At 53.0% G+C, this 19,622-nt stretch overlaps 1 protein-coding gene across 1 annotated transcript in view; it reads right to left on the bottom strand.

Annotated features, from left to right (window-relative positions):
* FAM167A (family with sequence similarity 167 member A) overlaps nt 1–3,887 on the bottom strand; it is a 32,613-nt gene extending 28,726 nt beyond the window's left edge. The window contains exon 1 of the mRNA XM_029203281.1: nt 3,374–3,887. The gene's annotated coding sequence lies outside the window, so the exon portion shown is untranslated. The remainder of the gene's footprint in view (nt 1–3,373) is intronic.
* Nucleotides 3,888–19,622: the final 15,735 nt, after the last annotated feature.

Below are 19,622 nucleotides of genomic sequence, written 5' to 3'. Positions count from 1 at the left end.
AATTCAGTCTAAGGCTTATTTCCATCCGGCCTGATAGGGAGGTTTGCTCTCACCTTCCTCAAAGTTGTCAGTGTCTGCCATCAAACAAGTAAACAAACAGAACCTGAGAATTTGGACCAAACTAGTAGGACGGTGTACAGTAAGGCGGTGTCCCCAGGGTGAGGCACATGGAAATGCTCACAGGACGAGGGAGGTAGTGTCACTTTAACTTGATGATGGACAGGGGCGACCAGGGCCCGAAGTGGCCTCCCGCTCAAGGATCCTGATTTAGAACCTTCCTGCATAATCATCACCCTGGACCGCCTCAGCTGTCCTTCTGGGGCTGAAGTGCCTGCCTCACACTCAGGCCCTGCTGGCTTCCTGGAATGAGGAAACACAGCTCAGCCTTCAGTGGGCCCTGAGCTGTGGCCTCCGTGGAGGTCACCGTCTGGGCCCATTATGTACCTGGAAATCGGCTCTGGGCTGGGCCTTCCAGGTCAAGGGACGAGCCCTATGACAAAGGGCTCATAGGACGAGCCCTATGACAAAGTCTCTGGGAACCCATGACCAGCTCCCACATCTGGATCAGGATACCTGAGGGGAATTTCTGGCCATACTGGAGAGATGGCCTTGAAGAAGCGGGAGCTCAGTCTGTGCCCCAGGAGAAGCTGAACCCCACCCCTCCCCAGGGCTCTGCAAAGGCTGCTGGGCAGGGGCCAGGAGTGAAGCGGCCCTGATGCTAGGGAGCTCACTGCCCCCCCTACCTTCCTGGATGGGTGTGCCCACAGGGAGACCAGCTGCTGTGCTCTGCGTTCCCTTCCTTAAGGAGTTTTTCATGGGCCAGCATAGCTGGGGGAGGCCGGGGCGGGTGTGACCGTCGGGTAGCATTCAGGAGGAAAGGAGCCGGGAGTGGGGCAGCGCACACTTGTAACTTCTCCTCTCCATTTCTCTGTCCTCTTGTCTCCTTCCGCTCCCACACTTCTCCAGAGACAAGCGTGGAGGGGCTGGGGGGCAGAGTGTGGAAGCACCGGGCTTTCATGCACCAGGGCAGCTGTCCTAGCCACGTAGAAGCTGACATTTGCAGTCTTCCTAACTCTTGTTGGCAACTTGACCCCCTGTGGTGGTTCAAACTCTACAGGCTGATGGCAAAGCTCCTTCTAAACCCCTTGCTCACCTCCAGATCCTTCCGGGTCTGCATGCCCACTGCCCTCCATTTAGCCCATGCTCGCCGCCTCGAGGTCTTCTTCAGAATTTGCCTTTCCTTCCTTTCTCCTCTCCCCAGTCCAAATCCCAGGGTACATGCGCATATTAAGAGCCATCCTGGTTAATCCTAGAGGGTCTCCGATTTGTGAGTGAGAACTCTGTCCCGCCTAGTCTACAAACCAGGGAGCAAGCTGTTTCCATTATCATTCATCTTCCACCTTTGCAAATAGCTCTATGCCCCGGGCAGGCAAAGAGCGATTGCTGGGGAGAGCGCAGCTCCCAGAGGGTGCTGGGAATTCCAGATGCTCCTGTAGGACTGAGGGAGTTATCCATGGGCAAAATTTACCTAAAGAAAGCCGCCTGTGTGTGTGAATGAACAGCCTGACAAGCAGTTTCTTCCTCGTCGGCCTGGGGCTCGGTGGAAGTCTCTCAGCAATAGTTAGGCACTGCCTTAATTTACTTCCCGGCCAGAGTCCATATTGGAAGGAGACCAAGCGGGTAGACACGGAGGTGGGACTGTTAATTTAGTGGAAATCCATGCATGTAATTGGGAAGACAAGACAGGAGCGAGTGCATGAGAAGTTGGGGGTCTTCAAGGGGGCAAGGAGGAAAAGGGGGGTGAGGGAGGACCCTTCTCTCTCTTCGCTTCAGGGGAGCAGGTTGAAGCCAGCCAGGTCGAATGCAGAGCCTGGCTGCTTTCCTGGCTCCACAGGGCCCTCGAGGTGCCAGGGATGTTCCCAGGTCACAGGACAAGCCCCGCCCCACAGCTCTCTTTTGGTCTGGGTCTGCCTGGTTTCTTCCCCCTCTCTGGCCTCTCTGATCAGATGTCCAAAAGCAGCCTTCCTTTGAGAGCACTGTCTTAGGAGTCAGCACTTTGGCTGAACCTCTCTGCTCTTTTCACCAGCCCCATGAGCCGCACCAAGTTACTGAATCTCTCGGAGACCCATTGACAAAATCGGGGTATAATGTTCCCTCGAAGGGTGATTGTGAGGGTCAGATGCCCAGCGGGTGTGAAGGGTTCTCAAGCAGTGCCTGGCTGGCAAGTGCGCTCAGGAAAGAAGAGCCGTCCTCCTTATGCACTCTGAGTACAGCGTGTGGCTGCCCTGCCAGGCCCCTTAAAACTCCGCTAGCAGAAGCTCCCACCCTGCAGATGCGGTCAGGCCACCTCCGCTCTCCCTGGACGTTGCCCAGCTCTCCACTCTCCATCAGCAAGACTGTCTCTGGGGCATCGGAAAGGAAGCTGCTTTAGAGCCACGCCTCCCTCGGGCACTTTGGGGATTGCCCTATTGGTGGGACCTGGGCTCATTCCACCTGGGATTCACCAGGAACCGCTGGGAGCTGGTGGAAACTTAATCTGGGAGAACGCGCCTGCGGGTTTAAGACAGTGGCCGTGATGCACCGACCTGGAAGGAACTCACCTTCCAGATCTTCTACAGAGGGACAGGGAATGAAAAACAGCAATAAGGGATTTTTTAAAAAGCAGAACAGACAACCCGACTTGGTGCACAGAGACACCTGCCCCCTGGCCTCAGGCCACAGACCTTCCCGCCTTCTCCCAGTGACCTGGGTGCCCAGCCGCAGGGCTGACCCTCTCATTCCCAGGGGCCCTTCTGGCTGTACAGTTCCCTCTGATCGCACTGGCCTCAGCCTTTCAGAGCACCCTCGGGCCCAAGGGCCCTGGGTCACTTCTCCTGAGTTAGGGATTGCATCCTCGGGGCAGGAATAACCACATCGCTGAGCCTGACGTAGGCAGAGGGGACCAGGTGGGCTTGGAGGTGACCAGAGGTCTGGCAGTAGACCCGGAGAGACTGAGTGGGGCTCCTCCCTTTCAGACCTCAAACCTCACATCTCCACCCAGATCTTATTCCTGGAAGGGGCCAGCCAGGATATGGGAGATGGAATCCAGCCGAGCTGTCCCGCTCCCCCTGAGGGGAGCGAACCCCCAGGAGTGGGTGAGGCAGGACCTCATCTCCTGCGGGCTGGTGGGGGGGGGCGGTGCCCGCTCCAGGGCGCATTGTGGTCCGTGCTACCCCAGCCCCGGACTGGGCTGCTCCCCGCCACTGCCAGCTCTGAGGACCTGCGGCGCCCCGACTGGCAAGTGCACTCCCCTGGCAGTGCCGCCGGCCACAGACACATCACCCCCAGTCCGGCCCCCAGACCCGGGAGCGTCCCCGCCCTGCTGCAAACCCACCTTCCGGGGCGCTCCGAGGCCCATTCCAGGGGTGTCACCGAGGTCCCCGCCTCCTCCTTTCGACGCGGGCTCCCCGCTCGTCCGCAGCCCAAGGCCCCCGCTTCGAGGCTGAGCCGGCTTCTGCCTCCCTTTCTCTCTTGCTCCTGGGAATTCTCAGCACTGTTCTTTTTTTAAGGGAGTTTTTTTTCTTTTTTTCTTTTTTTTTTTTTTGCGTTGCGTCAGTGCGGTTGCCTGGCGACGGCGGAGCTATTCCACCGCGATCCTTTCAGTCGCGATCCCCTCCAGCCTCTCATTCAAGTCTCTCCGCCCGCGGCTCCGGGGACGGGGAGGCGCCAGGCCAGAAGACGCGCGCCGGGTCCTAAAGCCCTTGCAGCGGCTCTTTCCCGGCCAGGACCCGAACCGAGCAGCTGCCCTGCCGCAAGCAGAAGCAAAGCACACGCGATGGCCAAACCCTAGACGAAACCAAACCCAAATAGGCTTTAAAAAAAAAAACAAAACGAAAACACAGAAAACCGAAACCAAGGCAGTTTTCCTCCAAGCGTGGCCACGTGGCTTCGCCACTGTCAGCAGTTTGCCTGCGTGGAGGGGCAGGAGAACCCCCTTCCAGCGGTATCGGTATAGGCTGAGAGCCTACACTCCACCCACCAGCGGCTTGAGTTCCAGCTGCCAGCAGCAAGGCCCATACTGAGTGCCTAGCACGTGTCACAACACTGTCACAGCCACTCGGTGGGGCAGATGTGGGCATCCCCAGCTTACAGATGAGGAAACTGAGGCTCAGAAAGGAGAAGTAGAAACAGACGTTCTTCCAGATCTGTCTCCCAGACCAGACGTGAGTAGCCCAGGGGGGCCTGCCCCAGACCATGTGTTTCCCTCACTAACCACAGCTTGGCCTTTAGGATCAGTTCTGATGGCAGACAGGGGACTCCAGTTCAGATGGGGGTAGGGGAGGGAGGGGGTGAGGGGGTGTTCTGCTTCCTGCTGGGACCTCTGTCCCCCAGGGCTGACTACTGGAAGTTTGCCTTACTCTTGCGGCAGCCTAGACATGGCCAAGTGCTTTTCCCAGACTCTTGGGGTTTGCAGGGTCCTTCAAAGTTATCTCATCTGCCATGCTCACAACAGCACTGGGGGTGCAGGGCACTTGTCGTTATTTCCAGGGTAGGTGTACACACTGCAAAGTGACTTGACCCAAGGTGGCTGGCCTTGTTTTCTGTGGGACTCGGCCCCCACTGTGCCTGAGACACTTGTGCTGTCCCCTTGTCCTTCACTGCAACTCCCCATCTGGCCCCGGTCCCACTTCCTTCCTTCCCTCTTCTCTAGGACATCCGCTAAGGACTTTGTCTAAGGAGACATCCCACTAATGGGAGCACCTGGTGGTGCTAAAGCAGCAAGTGTGCTCGAACAGGGGTTTTCTGGAGAGTCACAGCGTTGACCCAACCTCTTGACTGTAGCTCCTAAATATGGATCCAATTCTTCCACTTCTTCCCGTCCCCTGTGCCACTGTCCTGGCTCACGTCAGCTCGCCCCAGCTCCAGCACCAGCCCCTTGCTCACGGCCCTGCACCCGCTCTTGGCCCCCGACCTCTTCCCCTGAGCCAGCTTTTCCTCCATAGCCAGAGCAAACGCAGAATGGAAAGCCGATCCTGGCTTCTCTCTGTTTACAGACCCCCAACAGCTCCCATCACTTCCAGGATCAAAACCCAGCATGGGGCTTCCCTGGTGGCGCAGTGGTTGAGAGTCCGCCTGCCGATGCAGGGGACACGATTCGTGCCCCGGTCGGGGAAGATCCCACATGCCGCGGAGCGGCTGGGCCCGTGAGCCGTGGCCGCTGAGCCTGCGCGTCCGGAGCCTGTGCTCCGCAACGGGAGAGGCCACAACAGTGAGAGGCCCGCGTACCGCAAAAAACAAAAAACAGCATGGCCACCGGGCCCGTGTGGCCTGGCTCTGCCCACCTCTTGGGCCTGGCCTAGCTTGACACTCTGCTCTCCAGACCGATGCTCTTCACACCTGCTCCTCCGGCAGGGGGCAGGCCGCACTTCTGCCTCCTGAGGGAACCTAGGTGATCCTCTCCTTCCTGCGCCAGGTGTCATTTTATCTTTATTTGTGAGGCTATTTGATTAGTATCTGTCTCCCTCCAAGGCTGTAGGCTTTGAGGGGCAGGAATTATGTCTGCAGGCAGAAGGCGTGGTCCCGCTCAGGAACTCGGCATCCTCCTGGGCTGGCTGTCCTTGGCTGAACAGTCAGCGTTTGCACCACTGCTCACCAGTGTGTTCCGGCCCCAGCATGTGGCAAATGCTCTCCTTAGTGGAGCTGTCCCACCCCATCTGGAAACGCTCTCTCCCATCTTCACCCTCCCAGCCCCTCATTCGGCATGGAGCTCCTGCTTCTTGTGGGTACATTGTCTTCTGTCTTCACACAGACAGGCAGCCTGTCCAGGGCAGGCGGGGTCTCTGCCCCCTGCTTCCCATTCTGCCTGGTACATACAGGCCTGGATCCTCATCCAGGAGAGTCAGCAAGGCAGAGACGGGAAAAAGAGGAAGTAGAGCCCGACCTCTGCTGGAACAGCCTCGCGTCTACCGCCTAACCATAGGACAGGGTCAACTGAGTTATAGTTCGCGCTCTAGCACAGGATAGCATGTAGCCATCCAAATAACATTCTCAAAACAAATTTGATGACGTAGGAAAATGCTAATGATCTCACGCTAAATAAATAAGACTGGAACATCCAATGTCAGAGTAAATAAGACATGATGAAAGCTTTAATTCTAATAATATCTAATTCTCTTATATGTGTAGAAAAAAGATTGGGAGGGTATATGCAAATATTAGCTGTGGTTTTTCTCTCGATGGTGCGATAACAGGATTTTACATTTCTTCTACAGACTTGCGTTAATTTTTTACATTTTCAGCAGGGAATAGTTTTTGTAATTAGCAATGTCAAGAGACACTATGACAAAGAGAAGATGGCCCCGTGTTTGGGGTACAGACCTGATGTCTCCTGCTCTGAATGGAGCTGTCTTTTATATGAGGTGCTGTGAGGTTGGGCTGGAGCCCAGAGCAGCCGGGCCACCTGGGAGCTCTTCCCCTCCGGTGGCCCTTTGGATCAGGGAACATTGGGCCAAGCCTGGGAGAGTACGTCTGGACTTGGTGACAGCACACTGATTCTAAAGTTGCCTTTTGGATCAATCCTAGGGATCCAAGTTAGTTTTCAAGAGGCAAGATGAGTGAGGCATCTTTTGATCCTACAGAAGTCCTGTGAAATAGGGCACTCAAGAACTATTCTCCCTACCTTACCTGTGAGGACACCAAACTTGGAGAGGTTAGGGGGCTTACTCAAAGTCACCCAGCTGGTCTGACCCCGAATCTAGAGCACTTTGTTTTGCAGCGCACTGACCCCGTAGTCCCTCCAAGCAATGGGCAGGGCAGCCTCAGTAACCACAATGCGCTCGATCCACGTGCAATGGCCAGGGATGACCTCGTGAATAAGGTGACTTGTGAGCAGAGATTTGACGGAGATGAGGGAGTTGGTCAGGAGGTGAGGGGAGGAAGGGTGTTCCAGGCAGAGGGCACAGCCAATGCAGAGGCACCTTGTGGGCACAGGTGCCTGCGCAGGGGTGCCTCATGCGGGAGTGCAGTGCGGGGGTGAGGGGTGGGTGACGAGAGTTGTGGGAGATGATGCCAGGGAGGTGAGAGGGCAGAGGTGCTGGCAGATCTCATGGACCTGGCAGACCATTGTAAGGACTCGCCTTTCCCCCAGGGAATGCAAAGAATGCACACCTGGGATGGGTCTCTGCTGTCTTCAGCTCCCACAGCCCAAAGTCTAAATTAGTCTTACCTGTTCCCACCAGCCTTTTTAAGCTACTCATGGACAAACTCCTTTGTCTAAGGCTCCTGTGTATCCCTCCTGGTGATGAAAATTTGGTCCCCATTCATTGGATGAGAGAAGGAAGGAAAGAAGAAATTTCTGTTTGGCTCTATTTCTGGAAGACACGGAGGGTGCTGACACCGTCCCCAATTAGAACTCGCAGTCCCTGGCCAGAGTCCTCTAGTTTCTACCATCTGCCTTTGGGAGAGACATTACCATCATGGGTCCAGCATTTTAAGAGGATCCAGGAAGTGTTTGTCATTTGGAGGCATTGATGTTGGCAAGGATAATGGCTCTTTGCTGCCCTTATCTCTCAGAAGAGGTTGACTCAGGCAGAAGCACTGAAGGGAGGTGGGGGACCAGCTTGCCATCCTGTACGGAGACCAGGGGGCGGTCAATGAGCATTTATGGGCGGCTCACTCTGTACCAGCCGGTGCTAAGTATCGGGTGCGGTGCCTGCCGTTTATTGGTGTAGGAAGTAATTAACAAAGAGCATCCACCTTAGAACTGGAGTTGGGCAGGTGTCAGATGCCGTCTAAGCCCAGCTGAGGAAGATGAGGGACCTGGCTAGGAGAGGCAGCGGGGAGGCCTGACAAGGAGCGTGGCAGGAGAGGAACAGCGTTTGCAAGAGTGTGTTCAGGCCAGAAGGGGCTTGACCGTGGCTGAGAGGATGCAAGAGAGGCATGATGGGCCAAGGTGAGGTCTTTGAACATGACTCTGAAGGCAGGGGGTTAAGAAGGATGAGTGTCACGGCTTTTGTGTCTTAGAAAACCTGGATGGATGACGGGACAAGACAGGAGGAAAGGAGACCAATAAAGAGATTGTTTCCATCTTACTAGTCTGGCAGGGAGTGGCTCACTGCGTTTCCCAGGGGATGCTGGACCGCGGGGTGTTGGGGGAAGGGGCACAGCAGGGGATCTGTAGGCCGGCAGGCTCAGGTTGAAGCCCTAGCTCTTCTGTGACTGGCGTGCGCCTGTATGGCGTCACTCAAGTTTTAGTTATAGTTACTTCATCTGTACAGTGGAACTCATTTTAGTAGTACTAGCCTTATACATGGGCAAGAGGGCCTGCCTTGGACCCCACGCTTTAGAGAGCCCTACTCTGGGTCTCCCCCGGGTAAGGGGGCCATGAGGCCAGAGAACGTGCCCACTCCAAATCCATTCCTTCCTTATTCTGTGCTCTAAGCATCCAGGATCCAGGAATTTCCTGCCCAAACGGCCAGCATCTGGGCCTGTGCAAGCCCCTTTCCTGGTCTCCGGAGTGTGGGTGAAGGTTGGACCCTCAGGATGGGGCTTCTCCTGCATAAGCGCAAGGGCCCTCAGGTCAGAAAGGAAAGAGGGAAGGCCACGGGTGGGGCTGAGACCTCACCTCCCTGCCCCTGGTGTTCCAGGAGTCCAAGGGTTTGGAATTGAAACCTGCCTTTGAGGTTGTTATAAAGATATGTTTGTCCAGGCAAGAGGAAAGAACAAACATTGTCTAACAGTTTGTTAGCTTGGTTTACAACTCTCAAATATTTGGACACATGGCACGTGGGCCTCCATTTATGTGTTGGCTTTGGACCTCTCAAACATTGAGGGTGGGCCTGATTACAGGCCCGGCTTGCTGGTTTGTTTAAGAAGCCCAGGACACTGCACGCAAGTGTGAACTCTTGTCACCTGGTCACTCTCCTTTCCACCGTGGCTTGTCCTGCAGAGTTTGCACTTTTATCTTATGGACATTTGTAAGACTCACCATCTAGAAGATTCTGCAGAGTATTTCCAGGCCCAGCACCAGCACATTTGAGTGGCAGCTGGAATGAGACCTCCCTGGTACTCCCAACTCTGGAAGGAAAGAAGAAATGATGACACTAATGATGGCGGTGAAGCAGCCCTGATGGTCAGAGGAGAGCCTTTAAGCATCATCTCACCTCCTTTGAATGATGGAAAGAGGCTTGGATAGGAACCGGGAGATCCAGGCTCCAGTCCTGGCTCTGTTACTAATTAGATCTTTGTCAAATCACTGGAATGAGAGGTTCAAGCTCTGGCACCTTCTGACCCAGGATTCCATGATGCTCCCCACTCACCGAATAGAATGTATCATGCTGGGCAGAAGACAGGACCAGAGGCTGCAAAGTGGGAGGGCCTGGCAGATACTTCAAGTCTGGGTCAGCAAGAGGTCAAGGCCAGCTAGACAGAGAGAAAGAGTCCTGTGGGTTTGCAATGAGGCTGGGGTGAGAGCCAGCAGGTGAGACACTCACAGACAAGGCTGTACCCCCATATCTTGGGTAGCGCTTGCTTGTTCTCTGCCTTGCTTTAATCTGGCGGGTGGGGTGGGGTGAGGTGCTCCCGACTGATGGAAGCAGAGCCGCAGATTCCCAGTTGCTTCACGAGCTCAGCAGTGCTCCTAGCGGCCGATGACTTTATTCTTTTCATATCCACCAGCCAATCTCTAATGACACAGAGGCCAAGGATGGGTGTCAGGAGAAGTTGTCACATACAGGGATAAAGCTGATCTTTCTATCACTAAGAAAACCTAGACCATAAGCATGGGCTTTAGAGGCAGAAACAGGGCCAAGTCAAAAAAGATAACGGCATGCTTGTTATCCATCACTGGGGAGGGATTCTGGGGGAAACCAGTCTGTGGGTCTTCATGTTCACCCCCTTTCCGAGAATTGTACCGCAAGAACAGACCTCCTTAATCTCCCTTATACTAAACTGCTCTCCCCAGATCAACTCAAACTGACTGCCCCCATAGAAGTTGAAGCAAATGGGATACACACTTTCTCTCCCACCCCATCCTGACCAGCCAGGAGGGGACGAAGTATACTGAGTGCCCAGTTCGGGCTTTGGGGACCTTGGGTCTGATCCATGCTCTGCCACTTGCTGCTGGGTGGCTTTGGGCAAATATCTAACCCTTCTGAGCCTCAGTTTCCTCACCTACACATCAAGGGTAACAATGCCTCCCACTACGGGTCATTGTGAGGATTAGAAGCAATGCCTATAAAATGCCTGACAGAAGTTTGGAACAGAGTAGGAACCCAATAAACGATGTTTTTTTTTTACCATGTCTGTGCGCCAACTGATCCTCTGATCGTGCTCCATCTGAGAAGGGTCGTGCGTGTGGCTCATTCTAGCCTAAACCGCAGCATGAGTAAATATGAAACAATCAAGCCGGCAGGATTCCTGAGTGCCTTAGCTGCCTTGTTTGTCTTCCCTGAACATGAAGTAGCTCTGTTTGGAACCTGACACTAGGAAAATAGGACAGAGCACGGAGCAGAGCAACGTACCCCGTGGTTCAGCCACAGTCCTCAGGCACAGACTCAGGGCACTTCCTGGCGGGGACGCAGCCAGCGCTTAGCATGGTCGCCTGCCACTACCCTGACTACCATCTCATGACTAGGACTGTTTCTGGTCCAAGGACAGAACTGGCAGCAGACAGGGAGAAGCACCCTGAGATGGGCCTACTAATGCTCTCAAGGATGTGAGAGACCAAGGGGCGGGTGACAGATGGTGAACACACAGAGAAATTACTTCTGCAGAACCCCCTGTGAGTCACTTTCAGGTTAATGCTTCATGATAGGATCAAAATGTTTAGCAAACAGAATCAGCCCTCCTTGAAAATGGTGGTTGTGATGATGCCATAGGCTTATGAGAAGGGGGAGGGGGAGGGGAGAGAGAGAGAGAGAGAGAGAGAGAGAGGAAAAGAAAGGGGAGGAGGGGGGAGAAGAAAGGAGGAAAAGAGAAGAGAAGGAAAATATTCAGAATGGTTCTGTGGTCTGAATGTACCACCTTGTGTCTAGTTTCCTCTGCCAAAGAAGAAATGGAAGGAAACAAACTAAGCCAGGGATGCCAGAGTGTCCCGGATGGGCTGCTGGTGATGGGGTGGGTAGTTTGAGAGCTGGGTCGTCTGTCCTCTCCTGTCCTAGGCACGAGTCGATGTGGCTCCCTTAGTTCACCTGGGACGTGGTCTGGCCACCACTAGCCTCCCTGACACTGACTTACAGAAAGACAGCAGGGGCTCTCTCTCCCCTGTCATTAAAGGGCCTGTGTGATCAATCCTCTTTTCTCAGGAGCTAAAAGAGGGTAGTAGATTATACCATCTCCTTTTGCAGGAAATCAGCGAAGGGTCAACTTTGCTCTGTCCTTTCTGCAGATGGAGAGGCCGAGGAGAGAGTGGGCACTTCTCTAAGTGCCCCACAGCCTGCATGGGAACCTGACTGCTGAGCTCGGGACATTAAAGTGTTTTCCATTTATGACTTGGGAAAATTCCACAACTTGCCCCACCTTCCCTCAAGGCCCAGGGGGCTGAGGTGTTTGCACCTGGGTATCTGGAATGTGTGTGAGCCGAGTAGGGGCAGAGCCATGCAAGCGGTCCCCTACCCCGTACCTTTCCGGGCCTGGAATTCAGTCCTGTGTGTGGAGGTGGTCCCTCCCAATGCTGAAGCAGGGGAGCGTGAACTTAGGCCACTCTGGCTGTAGGCCCCCAAGTAGGCTAGAAACTCCAGCGTGTCCTGTTTGGGAGACTGTTTTAAGCTGGAATGTGGGGCAGGGCTGAGGCAAGACCGGAGCCTGGGGAAAGAAATGAGTTAAGTGGAGGGTACTGAGGGCCGAGCAGTGGCGACCCCCCCTCTTGGGAGCCTGCGAGGAGAACTGAGGCCCCAAAGACCCAGGCAGCCTGTGCCTTCTCCCTGCGCGCTCTGGGCTTTCGAACTCCTGCTCTGGGTTCCACTGAGTCACCAGGCTTGGTCTCAGCTTCTGCTACTGTCCTGCATGGGGCCCAGGACCGTCCTGGGCACTCAGCCCCAAACGCCCTTCCACTGACTCGGCCGTGTCCCGTCAGGGGTGGCCACAGCAGGCCGGGGCGGCCCCTCAGGGGTCCAGGGAGGGCCCAGAGTTGCCAAGCTGCAGACGTTGCCGATCTCTCTTTCAACTACGGAGAAAGTCTGATTTGCGGCAGCTCAGCCTTCAGGGTTTGAAGCTCCCAGAACAGCTGCTCTCAGCTCAAGCCGGTCATTAGCGGGCTTGTGGGTTGGAGGTCTGGGAAGAGTTTTCCAGGAGGCAGCACATTGGAGAGGAAAGCGGACTGGCCTGTGGGTCAGGAGCCCCGGGATCCAGTCCTCGTGTTCCTGCGCGCCAGCTGGCAGCCCGAGCAGATCTCTTTCCTTCTCTGAACCCTGAAAAATGGGGACGGTAGGACCCAGGTGAGGATTCTTCAGTCATTCACCAGCTATGACCGATCACCTTCGGTGTGCTGAGGACTGCTGGAGACCCTGGGGACGGAGTGACAGACGAGAACGGTAAGGCCTTTTCTTGTGGGGCTGACCTGTATTCTAGTCAGCAAAGGAGACGGGCAATAGCCATCAGATAAACCGATCAATACGGTAACTTTACTTACGGCTAAGTACCATCCAAAAAATAAAACAGGGTGACTCAGGGAGAGAACCGGGGTTGGGGGAGTGTCCAGAGAACGCCACTGTCCAGGCCAGTGATGCCTTGTGAGGGGTTAGAGCGCTGAGGTGGCCGTGAGCGGGCAGATGCCAGATCTCGTGGAAACGGAGCACATAGGATCCACTGTGACTGGGGAAAAGGGATGGAGAGGATGACTGCTGGACATTTTGCATGGAGCTACAGAGTCAGTGGTGGTGTTGATTCATTGATTTGGGGGACGAGTGTGTCTGGGAGGGAAAATTGAGATACTGGTCTTGGACATGTGAGGTCAGAGACCCTGAGTTGACTCCCAGTGGGGATGAGGTGAGGATAGCCAGGCACCCCGTTTCGGAGCATGGTACAGAGCTGCAGAGCAGATAGGAGGGGCTCACACACGGTGAAGGTCTCCTGAGGTGTGGACGCAGGTTTCCAGAGCTCTTTACACACCTCCCACCCACCCACCCCCTTTCAAACGCACCCCCATCCCCGCCCAAGTGCCGTGAGCACCCTACTGCTGACCCCAAACTTCCTCTGCAGGTGGCTCTGGGGCCGTTCCCACTTCTCAGCACAAAATCCACATTCGTTGCCTCCTGGATCCACAGCCTGGCTCCCAGTTAGCTGACCAGTAGGGAAGCAGCCGCAGACTACTGTCCACTGAGGTGTCAGTGACTCTGGACATCTTATTCTCTGGTCGGGCATTTTCCCCGCTTTCGTAGGCGGAGGTGGCTGTGTAGAGGCAAGCAGACACCGCCCCAGCCCAAAGGCCTCATAGATGGAGGTGTTGGGTGTTTTGATTGGGGGCCTGGCTTTGAGCAGTTCAGAACCCTCTGAGGCCTCGGATCTCGGTGTGCGGAGCTTCCCGGGGCGGGGGAAAGCTCCTTTTTCCTGAGGGAGCTTTAGAAGACACAGAGGATGCTGGCTCCTGGGAAAGGGTGCCCCAGAGACACTGCATGGCGGCTCTCACCCTTGGCCCAGGTGTGAAAAGTGTAGGTTTGGGTTCTGGTGATACAGGCAGGGTCAGTGAACTCTGGGATAAAGAAACATCTTAGCAATTCAAGGAGGGAGCGCCATTGTCTCAGCTACGCTAAAACGATAGGGGTCCCTAATGAGCCCACGGGCACTCTGTCTGGTGGATAACAGTATCTCCCTTTGCAACTGAGGGGCAGGAAGGCCAGTTAAGGAGGGGCCTGGGGCTGTCGGCTGAGCTGGGATCTTCACCCTTGCCGGGGGGCAGGTGAGCTATGACCTGCCCAAGGGTCCCACAGAGAACAGCTCATGCTGAGGGGCTTCGAGGGGACCCAGGGGTCAGTCCCCTCTCAGTGCTGGCAGAGGAAGCCCATGGAGAAGAGAGGAGGCCAATATTATCCCATCGCCTCCCATTCGGTTTTCAAATACGGCACGTCTGCTGCCTCGTTCTTTGGGCACGATCACCCCGAATGACCCGGCCTCTCTGACTCCAAACAGGCCTCCTCTGTGCAGGGAGAAAACACCCACCAGTGGTCCCAGCTTCGTGTCCTCAGCAGAGAGCACGGGCGCCAGAGCCAGACTTTCTGCGTGTCCATCCCGGCTCAGCCTTTTTACCACCTTGTGACTTAGGCAAGTCACTTAGCCTCTCAAGGAATAGAAAATAAACCACCTCATAGAATTGTCTGAGAACTCAAGGAGACAATAGCTGTACAGGGCTAAAAACAGTAGGTGACCACAGCAACGTGCAATCAGAGTCAGCTGTCATTACCATCATTGGCACGGCCACCCCAGGGGTGCTCTTGCTGGCCGTGCTGGGGCCCCAGACCTCTCCGCAGGCCAATCTTTGTCCTCAGAGAGGTGGCTATTATGGCCAGGAGCCATCGCCCTTCCCTGTGACCGGGCAGCACCCCTCTTACCAGAAGAAGAGGGAAGGGAAATCTGGCGAGGCACGTAGAAACCAACGAAACAAACACCAGATCAAAGCTAAAAACAACAACTTCCACAGTCTTCCACAGATTGCCCCAAATTGTTTAGTCTAGTGACTCAGACGGTGGTGGTCAACTTAACCTCAACAGCACTTAGCCTGGGGCCGTCCATAGTTGAAAGTCACAGGAGTGACATTGGTCTGCTCAGCTGCCATAGCAAAGTAAAACTGACTAGTGGCTTCAACAACAGACGTTTATTTTCTCTTAGTTCTGGAGGCTGGAAGTCCAAGATTAAGAGGTTAGCAGGGTTGGTTCCTTCTGAGGCCTCTCTCCTTGGCTTGCAGACGGCCTCCTTCTCCCTGTGTCCTCGTGGCCTTTCCTCTGTGCGTGTGCACGGCCTGTGTCTCTTTTTGTGTGTCTACATTTCCACTTCTTACGAGGATGCCAGTCAGATTAGATTGGGGCCGACCCTAATGACCTTACCCTAATTTAATCAGCTCTGTAAAGGCCCCATCTATAAATACAGTCACATTCTGAGGTCCTGGATGTTAGGGTTTCAACATACGAACTTTTGAGGGACACAGTTCAGCCAAAAACTAATTCCATCCACAGAACTCTGAGATGTACAGAATACACAGACTTTAGGAGGACTTCAGAAATCACCAAGTCCATTCCCTGGAATTTGTAGATGAAGCTCAGGGTCCTGCAGCCATTTGTCCAGAGGCACAGAATGAGTCAGTGCAGGACAAGGGCCAGAGCCCTGGGGCTGCCCTGCTAAGCCGAGTGGACTGGGTAGTCAATGTGTGTGTCTGTAAGAAGTAGGTGAGGAGTTCTCTCGCGCTGGGCTGTCTGTTGAGAACTCAAAGTACGATCACGATCGTAAACATGCTTTGTAAACAGCAAAGCCTGCACCCAGGGATGCCCCTATGTTTAGACAGGCAGGAGAAGGTCATGGTAATAGAGGCTCTCGGTTTCTGAATCTGTTGCTTACTCAGAATAAGGAGAGGGAATGGGCTTTCTGACTGTGTGCCGGGCTTTGTGCAAATGTTCACATTTACTCATTTTTTTTTTTTTTTTTTGCGGTACGCAGGCCTCTCACTGTTGTGGCCTCTCCCATTGCAGAGCACAGGCTCTGGACGTGCAGGCTCAGCGGCCATGGCTCACGGGCCCAGCCGCTCCGCGGCATGTGGGATCTTCCCGGACCGGGGCACGAACCCGTGTCCCCTGCATCGGCAGGCGGACTCTCAACCACTGCGCCACCAGGGAAGCCCCACATTTATTCTTAACAACAGCCCTACTTCAGACTAGAGATTGCTACCCCATTTTGAAAAGGAGAAAATTAAAAATCAGAGGACTGAAGTGACTTGACCAAGGCCACTATTTGTCAGTGGTGGATCCAGCGCTAAGTTTTTCTGACATAGCCACACTCTCCTCACCTCCAGGGTGAGGCCAGGGGCTTTGGGGAGGGCCTTAGCCAGGAACGGAACCTTTAAACACCAACTTGCAGTGAGGTTCCTGGCTGGGAGAGCATATGCTCACAAGTGCCTGGAGAGCCTTCCTGTGACATCCAATTTTTATCTGGGAGGCAGTGGTTACAACAGGCCATCCTAAGAAAATGAAGTGCAAAGGTTTAACATGGTCAGCATAGTCTCAGCAAACCACAGTGCAGCTGTGCCCATGGGGACATGCCACACGTCCAGGCTCATGCCCTCCCGGGAGCCGTGGAGCCTGCCTCACTGTCACTTGTTTCATGTGTCCAGCCAACACGATCACAGTGATACTGGTAAACGTCTACACGATGTTCACGGGTCAGGAACCATTCAAAATGCTTTGTCTATATCAGCTCATTGAATCCTCACAAAATCCTAAGAGACAGGTATTATTGTTGTCCCCAGCTAGATCGAGCAACTTGCCCAAGTTGTCTGTGCTTTAAATGTCTGTTGCAGGGTTTGACCAGAATGTCTTTCTCCAGTTGCCAAGGTCTCGACCACTAAGCTATTTCAAGGACACGCGAGAACTCGCTCATAAGGATCTATGTTACTGGGGCATCATGCCTTTGACTTATAAGAAAAGAACATCTTTGAGGGCCTTTTGAGGGCCAGGCACTGTGCAGACCTGTCATCTCCAGAACCTGAAGAGCTGGGTTTTGTTATCTTAGTTTTAGAGACAAGGACGTTGAGGCCCGGGAGGTTAGGTGTTGCAGCTAGAGTCTCACAGCCAACAAGTTTATAACACTGGGATTTTCACTCTTAGCTGCTCCTTTGCTCTCCCTTCTGGGACCAATGCTTCCCAGACTCACAGAAGTCCCTTCGAGATGTTTCCCACCAGTGTTTTGGGCTCCGTAAGCTTGATATCTGAGTGGTAGTAATTTAGTAGGTCAAAACCAGCATTTAAAAAATGAAACAAAAGCACGCAGAAGAAAGGGGAAGGGATAGGAATAGAACACAGTAGAATAAATGAAAGGTAAGAATAGGTAATTTGGGGTGAAATTTTGGATTTAGTTATTTACATATGTGTACTGGGTTGTAATGTAAATTGCAGGTCACAATTAAAAAAAAAGTTTGGAAGCCATTGCTGTGTGCTTTCCAGTCCTTTTGTCTGCAGGCACCTCCTCTAGGGCCCAGGGGTTGACTTTCAAAACCTTAATGATGGGCCCTGTACCCTCTCCAGTTTTGAATGGAGCTATTTCTGAAAAAACAAGTCCTTTTCCTGATTCACTTTGTTATAAAGCAGAAATTGACACACCATTGTAAAGCAGTTATACTCCAATAAAGATGTTAAAATAAATAAATAAATAAATAAAACAAAAACACAAGTCCTTTTCCTATTGGAGTTCCCAAGGATTAGGGATAAGTGCAATTTGGTGAACTTCTGGATAACTGCTAAAAATCACATTTCCCTGCTGCCTCAAGATTTTTTTCAGGGCTGCCGTCCCAGAATCTCCCTTTGCTTCTGGGCAATAGTCCACCTGTGAGTACAGAAGCTCTGCCCTGCCCCCTACCCCCCGCCCCATAACCTGTGTCATCCTGTTCTCTCTTTCTCTTTCTCCTTTTTTTTTTTTTTAAATCTAGTTTTAGTGTCTCTCAGGGTCATACATGTATGTAGTTTGAAGACTCAGAGAGGCTTGCCATGAAAAAAGGGCTCCTTTGCCTCTGCCAGCTGCCGGCTCTCTTCTGCTCTCCAGACTCCATACTTTCAGAAATTTCAACAGATGCTTGTGACATTTACCCCCATTTCTCCAAATATCAGTAGCAGGTTTAGATTGCTACTTCTTGATTTTTTTCAGTTTCAGACATGACCTTTTGATTTCTTATTATGAAGCAAATTTAGCTCTTCTCAATCTCTCCAGCACACCCTCCTTATCTCACCATCTCTGCAGTAGAGCCATGTAATTTTTATAAGTATTCAGTGTCTGTATTATGATTACATAAATTCTACTCGCAGCTGAGCCATATAGTATACTACACTTTGTTTTTCAAACACAATAGTAAACTTTCCCTGGATATAACTGACTTAATTTTTCATTTGCTTAATTATCTATATGTTTATCATTAATTCAACCCTCCAAGCTAGTTGTCCCTAGTTGTGTAAGTCTCTTCTTAATACATTCGAATATATTGGGCAATATGATAATATCACCTTCTTGAAGAAATCCCCTAGAGCCCTCTGACCTACTCCAAAATGCATGGGTTGTTCCTAAGCCTGCATCACAGTTATTTTCTTGAGATTTCTCTTTGTTATTTTCTTGGGAATCTCTTTCACCTCTCTCATCTTGGCTGTTCTCTTTCTTGGATCTCAAGTCTTTTTCTTCCTTGATTTCTTTTTTCGTTTTGATGGTGCACATCACCGAGTCCCTTCCTGAGAAAGGCAACGTGGAACCAATGTTTTGAGACCTTGCATGCCCCAAAATGTCTTTATTCTACTCTCTCTCCTAATTAATAGTTTGGCTTAAGACAGAATTCTAAGTTGGAGATAACTTTTCCTTAGAATTTTGGAGACATTGTTCCATTATTTTCCAGCTTCCATGATTACTTTGAGGTCATTGGTCCTCTGTCCCCTGTTTTTCTCTCTGGAGGCCTGTGGATGGGTATTCTCTTTACTTCATTGTTCTGAAATTCTATGATGCAGTGGTATACTTGATTTTATCCATCATGCTGAACACTCAGTGGGTGTTTTTGGTGGTGGTGAGAGTTGGCTGGGGTCCTCTTTGGAGAAGGCTGCTGGGATGCTCTGGTTCTCTTTATTCCCCGCAGGAGGATGTTGTGTTCAAGAAGATCCCTCTCGGTGCTGGGTTTGGCATGAAGGCATGTTCACTACCACGGTGGCACTGGAGTCTGAGGTGCAGTCGTGTGTGCCGTGGTCATAGGACCAGGTCTGGCACGTGCAGAGCGGCTGTGGCCTCCAGATCCAGGGTGCAGGCATGCTTGCTGTGACAATGATACTGGTGTCCAAGAGGCAGGCACACATGGAGTGACTATGGCTCTGAGGTTCAGGGCACAGTGAACTTGCTGTGGTGCTGGTGGTGCCAATGTCAAGTGTATACAGAGTGGCTTCTGAGCTAGGGTCTTGGCCATGGGTACAACTGTTTTGGAGAGGGGAGGATGGAGTGGGGACATGGCAGCTCTGGCCCTGGGGGGGAATGCAATGGCAGCTCCTTTCAAGGCAGGGAGCACAGCAGTGGCTTCTTCTCCAGGGAGACACAGTAGTATGGATTCCAAGCATCTCCGTTTGCTGGGGTCAGTGTCAGCAAACTCTGTGGAAGTCCTCAGTGGTGAAAGCTTTTGGTGTCTCAGTGGTGACAAGGGCTGCTGTGGTCCTCCTGATCTCCCTTCCCCCATGTGGGAAGGTCCTGCTGAGGGCATCCCTCTTGCCACTGAGCTGTTGCAGACTGGGGGATGGGGTGATCCCAGGAAGATGCCTCCTACGATTTTCTGTGCAGTCATCCTTGGGTTTTGTGCTCCACTGAGTTGCTGCAAGTTCTTTCTTTCATTCAGAGCTCTGCCAGTGCTATGTTATTTCATCTGTTTGTAGTTCTTTATTAGTGTGTGTGTGTGTGTGTGTGTGTGTGTGTGTGTGAAGGACAAGCATTGG

The sequence above is a fragment of the Monodon monoceros genome, unplaced genomic scaffold (assembly GCF_005190385.1).
Source record: "Monodon monoceros isolate NGI ecotype Baffin Bay Population unplaced genomic scaffold, NGI_Narwhal_1 Super_Scaffold_5, whole genome shotgun sequence".
Lineage (NCBI taxonomy): Eukaryota > Metazoa > Chordata > Mammalia > Artiodactyla > Monodontidae > Monodon > Monodon monoceros.
The sequence above is the reverse complement of the archived record's forward strand: the minus strand, read 5'-3'. Positions and strand labels throughout refer to the sequence as shown.